This window comes from Arachis ipaensis, chromosome B7, assembly GCF_059453495.1.
Source record: "Arachis ipaensis isolate K30076 ecotype BB chromosome B7, ASM5945349v1, whole genome shotgun sequence".
NCBI lineage: Eukaryota > Viridiplantae > Streptophyta > Magnoliopsida > Fabales > Fabaceae > Arachis > Arachis ipaensis.
The window spans coordinates 104432928-104438574 of NC_142442.1; the positions used below are offsets into that span (position 1 = coordinate 104432928).

At 39.6% G+C, this 5647-nt stretch overlaps 1 non-coding gene across 1 annotated transcript; it reads left to right on the forward strand.

Annotated features, from left to right (window-relative positions):
• The first annotated feature begins 688 nt into the window (after positions 1-688).
• Positions 689-795, forward strand: LOC148553597 (small nucleolar RNA R71). The gene has a single exon (XR_015893779.1). It is a non-coding gene; the product is annotated as a small nucleolar RNA R71 (small nucleolar RNA).
• The last annotated feature ends 4852 nt before the right edge of the window (positions 796-5647 follow it).

The following is a 5647-nucleotide window of genomic DNA, read 5'->3' on the forward strand; positions in this document are numbered from 1 at the left end:
TAGAACATTTTACTGTCTTGAACTTCTTTGTATATACGTTCAAGTAGGGTCTCAATCCTTGAGAGTCTATCTTCGGATGATGATGAGTTGAAACTGGAGGGATGAGAAGGGCCATTTTGGTTTTTATATGGATGTTGAGAGGTGTTGTTAGGTGGGTGCTGATATGATCTCTGTGTGGACTGTTGGTGAACTGCATTGGGGTTGTGAAGTCTCGGATCTTGGCCTTGATCTTGTTGATTTTTCCACCCAAAGTTTGGATGGTTCCTCCAACCAGGATTATAAGTTTTGGAGTACGGATCATGGTTTTGCCTAGGTGAGTTTCCAATGTAGTTGGCTTGCTCCTGATCCCCCTCTGCCTCTCCATTCACTCCTTCTTGAGCTGCTGATGAGGTGGTGATTGCTGCTACTTGGTTCCTCTCCATCTTCTTGGTAAGGTCAGCCAACTGCTTGGTTCCTCTCCATCTTCTGGGCCAGCAATGCATCCACGTTGTTTAGCTCCATCATTCCTCTAGTGTTGCCTCTTTCAGAGGCATAGAAGTAGTCATTCTCTGCTACAGTCTCAATGACATCTTTGGATTCTTCAATGGTCTTCTTCTTGTTTAGAGATTCCCCAGATGAGTGGTCTATTGCCTTCTTTGATTCATAAGAAAGACCCTCATAAAAAATGTGTAACTGCACCCATTCATTGAACATATCTGGCGGACACCTTCTTGTCAAGTCCTTAAACCTCTCCCATGCTTCATATAGAGTCTCAACATCTTGTTGCCTGAAGGTTTGTACCTCAGCTCTCAACCTGTTGATTCTTTGAGGAGGATAGAATCTTGCCAAGAATTTGTTCACCACATCTTTCCAGATTGTTAAACTCTCCTTCGGGAAGGATTCCAGCCATTTAGATGCTTTGTCCTTGAGTGAGAAGGGAAACAGAAGCAGTCTATAGGTGTCATGATGAATACCATTAGACTTCACAGTATCACATATCCTTAGGAATGTGGTTAGATGTTGATTGGGGTCTTCTTGGACACTTCCTCCGAATGAACAGTTGTTCCAAACAAGGGTGATGAGCTGTGGCTTTAGTTCAAAGTTATTGGCATGTATGTTTGGCTTTTGGATGCTACTTCCACAGTTTCCTGGGTTTAAATTTATGTAAGATCCCAGAACTCTTCTCTCTTGCTCAGCATGATGCACTGGACCTTCTCTGCCATGGTTGTGAGCTTCTTCTTCATGATGATTCTCCATATTCTCATCCATGTCTGGTTCAAAGTACTCTTCCTCTTCCTCAACACCAACAGCTCTCTTTCCTCTTGCTTCCCTCTTTAATCTAAGGAAGGTCCTCTAAGGTTCAGAATCAAAAGAAGTTAAAAATGTTGTTAGTGTGAGTGATGTTATCATAAACGAGAGATAGAGAGTATTCTTGTTAAAAATGCTGTTAGTGTAAGTGATGCAATATATCAAATAGTTAGTGGGTTAATGAACTGAATTGTAACAAATAAGAGAACACTATAAACGGGTAGGGGTAAAGGGAAGAAAATAACTGAAACTGAAAGTAAATCAATCAAACAGAAATTAAATCAACAAAAGAAAGAAAAAGTGCTCAATCTAGTTATCCACCAATTTAATCATTGTTAATACAAAATCAATCCCCGGCAATGGCGTCATAAACTTGATGCCCGGAAACTTGTCTCTCAACAATTTTCCCTCGGCAAGTATACCGAATTGTCGTCAAGTAAAAACTCACAATAGAGTGAGGTCAAATCCCACAGGGATTGATTGGTCAAGCAACTTTAATCAGCAGAATGTTCTAGTTGAGCTAAGCAGCATTTGATTTGAGAATTTCAGGAAATTAAATGGCGGGAAAGTAAATGGCAGAAAATGAAATTGCTGGAAATAAAGAACTGAATGTAAATGACGGAAAGTAAATTACAGAATCTTAAATGGGGAATGGGGAAGATGAACATAAAAGTAAATGAAAGAAAGTAAAGAGAATGGGTAAGATTAGAAATGGGGAGTTAATTGGGCTCAAGAGATGTTGTATTCTCCGGATCAAGTTCATTTTCATCTCTTCCTCAATCAATGCATTCATTGATCTCCTTGGCAATCTTAAGTGATTGAATTCCAATTCCTTGGTAATTCAATCTCTCAAATATTGATCAATAGCCAATTCCTTGGTCTAATTGCTCATGAGAAGGGATGAAGTATGGTCACTGATTATACCACATGTATTTCCAAATCAAAGTATTGGGAGAATTATATGTCACCATATCCGTCCAAACCCCAATTCGGTCCAACATGAGAAAATATTTCTAGCATGATCTCTTCATTCCTCTTCCAAGGTTCCGAAGAGATCCAAGTATGAATAGCTTCTTTTCCAAGACAACTACCCAATTGGATGAAGATTGAAAGCTTTCTAGTAAAATCAAGAGAAAAGAAAGAAGAAGAATAATGAAAACTATTATTGATCCATCAAATTACAACAGAGCTCCCTAACCCAATGAAAAGGGTTTAGTTGTTCATAGCTCTGGGAATGGAAAGCAAAGATAGAAAATACATTCTAAAAGTAAAACTAGAAGTTGCAGAGAAAGTAAAATTATACAGAGAGTAGTTTTCCCAATGCCAAAAGCTCCTTCTATAGTTCAAAACTACTCTTATATATACTACTCTTCTGATCTTCTAGTTGGCTCTTCAAGTCTTAGATGTGGGCCTTTGGATCTTTAGTTGAAGCAGTTGCAATCTTCAGTGGGCTCAGCTTTTCTTGCAGAGAAAGTGTGAGTTAGGCATGGACGTTAGTTAGGACGTTAGTGGTGTTAACGTTAAGTGAAAATGTGGGTTCGAAAACGTTATTGACGATCACCTTTTTCACTAACGTTCGTAACCCAAGATGGTCCACGTTAACTTCAACGTTAGTGGCACTAACGTTGCCTCTTGGTCCTTCGCAAACGTTATTGGCATTCACCTTTTCCAATAACGTTTGCTTGTTGCCCTTCCTTCCTACGTTAGAGTCCACGTTAGTGTAGCTAACGTGACTCTTAACGTGGGCATGCCTCAGCTTCGAGAGCGTTAGTGACACTTACCTTTGTCACTAACGCTCCAAACGCCCTTTCTCACGTTAGTGCCTCACGTTAATTGTATTAACGTGGCCACTAACGTGGTGGTGATTGCCATCTCCAACGTTAGTGACAAAGGTGAGTATCACTAACGTTGGCTCATCATTTCTTTCCTCCATGTTAGCTTCCACGTTAATGTAATTAACGTGGCAACTAACGTGGCTAATAGTGGCTTGGTCCAATGTTAGTGACAAAGGTGAGTGTCACTAACGTTGGCACCTCTTTGTTCCTTCCACGTTAGAGTTCACGTTAATGTAATTAACGTGACTCTTAACGTGGCAAAGTGTGACCCTTTTTCCAACGTTAGTGGTATTCACTTTTACCACTAACGTTGGAGCTTTACTTCTCCTTCACGTTAGCTTCCATGTTAATGTAGTTAACGTGGCAACTAACGTGGGCTATGATGGCTCACGAAGGCGTTATTGGCGATCACTTTTCTCATTAACGTTGCAAGCTAGCTCCCATTCCACATTAATGGTCACCTTAGTTAGACTAATGTGGCTATTAACGTGGCATCTTCCTTGCTTCCTTTGTCCTGAAATCAAGCAAGTAAAGTGCATCAAAGCTAGGTTCTAACTCATGAGATCATGCATCATCCATTTTATCATTCAATTCATGCATAATTCTCATAAAATCATATAAAATTCCCAATGTTTGCTTGAATCAAGATGTAAGTGATTATCTACACAAAACTTGCTTATTAACCAAGAAAATGCATGAAACTACCCTAAAATAGTAAAGAAAAGGTCAGTGAAACTGGCCAAAATGCCCTGGCATCAAGCGGCTAAACCAAGCTGTCCCTAACCATATGCTTGTGGCGTGAAGGTGTCAAGTGAAAAACTTGAGACTGAGCGATTAAAGTCGTGGTCCAAAGCAAAAAGAGTGTGCTTAAGAGCGCTGGACACCTCTAACTAGGTTCTCTAGCAAAGCTGAGTCACAATCTGAAAAGGTTCACCCAGTTATGTGTGTGTGGCATTTATGTATCCGGTGGTAATACTGGAAAACAAAATGCTTAGGGTCACGACCAAGACTCATAAAGTAGCTGTGTTCAAGAATCAACATACTAAACTAAGAGAATCAATAACACTATCTGAATTCTGAGTTCCTATAGATGCCAATCATTCTGAACTTCAAAGGATAAAGTGAGATGCCAAAACTGTTTAGAAGCAAAAAGGCTACAAGTCCCGCTCATCTAATTGTAACTAAGTTCATTGATAAGTTTGGAATTCATTGTATATTCTCTTCTTTTTATCCTATTTTGTTTTTAGTTGCTTGGGGACAAGTAACAATTTAAGTTTGGTGTTGTGATGAGCGGATAATTTATACCCTTTTTGGCATTGTTTTTACATAATTTTTAGTATGTTTTAATTACATTTTATTATATTTTTATTAGTTTTTATTCAAAAATCATAGTTCTAGAATTCACTATGAGTTTGTTTGTTTTTCTGTGATTTCAGGTATTTTTTGGCTGAAATTGAGGGACCTGAGCAAAAATCTGATTCAGAGGCTGAAAAAGGATTGCAGATGCTGTTGGATTCTGACCCTGCTGCACTCGAAGTGGATTTTCTAGAGTTACAGAAGCCCAATTGGTGCTTTCTCCATTGATTTGGAAAGAAGACATCCTGGGCTTTCCAGCAATATATAATAGTCCATACTTTGTTTGAGATTTAATGGCCCAAACTGGCATTCAAAGTCAGCCTAAAATATCTTGGCGTAAAACGCCCAAACTGGCACCAGAATTGGAGTTAAACGCCCAAACTGGCACCAAAGCTGGCGTTTAACTCCAGGAAAATCCTAAGCACGAAAAAGCTTCAATGCTCAGCTCAAGCACAGACCAAGTGGGCTCCGGAAGTGGATTTCTGCACTATCTTCACTTAGTTACTTATTTTCTGTAAACCTAGATTACTAGTTTAGTATAAAAACTATCTTTTAGTGATTTATTTAAGAGTCTTTTGACCATCTTTTAGAATATATGTAATCATAGACTATCATTTGGGAGGCTGGCCTCACAGCCATGCCTAGACCTTTTTCACTTGTGTATTTTCTACGGTGGAGTTTCTACACCCCATAGATTAAGGTGTGGAGCTCTGTTGTTCTTCATGAATTAATGCACTTACTACTATTTTTCTATTCAATTCACGCCTACTTCTTCTCCAAGATATACTCTCGTACTTAATTCAGTTAAGTCAGAATGAAGGGGTGACCCGTGACAATCACCCATTCTTTGTTACTCGCATAGCCAGGATCGCGTGCCTGACAACCACAAAGCGGTCTACATGATGTTCAACGTAGTCATTGGACAACAGCTGGAGTATACTCTCTTGGATATCTAATACATGGACTGAGTCTGTGAGATTAGTATCTACGTGGTATAGGCTAGAACCATTAGCAGCATTCCTGAGATACGAAAAGTTTAAACCTTGTCTGTGGTATTCCGAGTAGGATCTGGGAAGGGATGGCTATGACGAGCTTCAAACTTGCGAATATTGGGCACAGTGACAGTGTGCAAAAGGACAATGGTCATATTTCGACGCTAGCGGGAACCG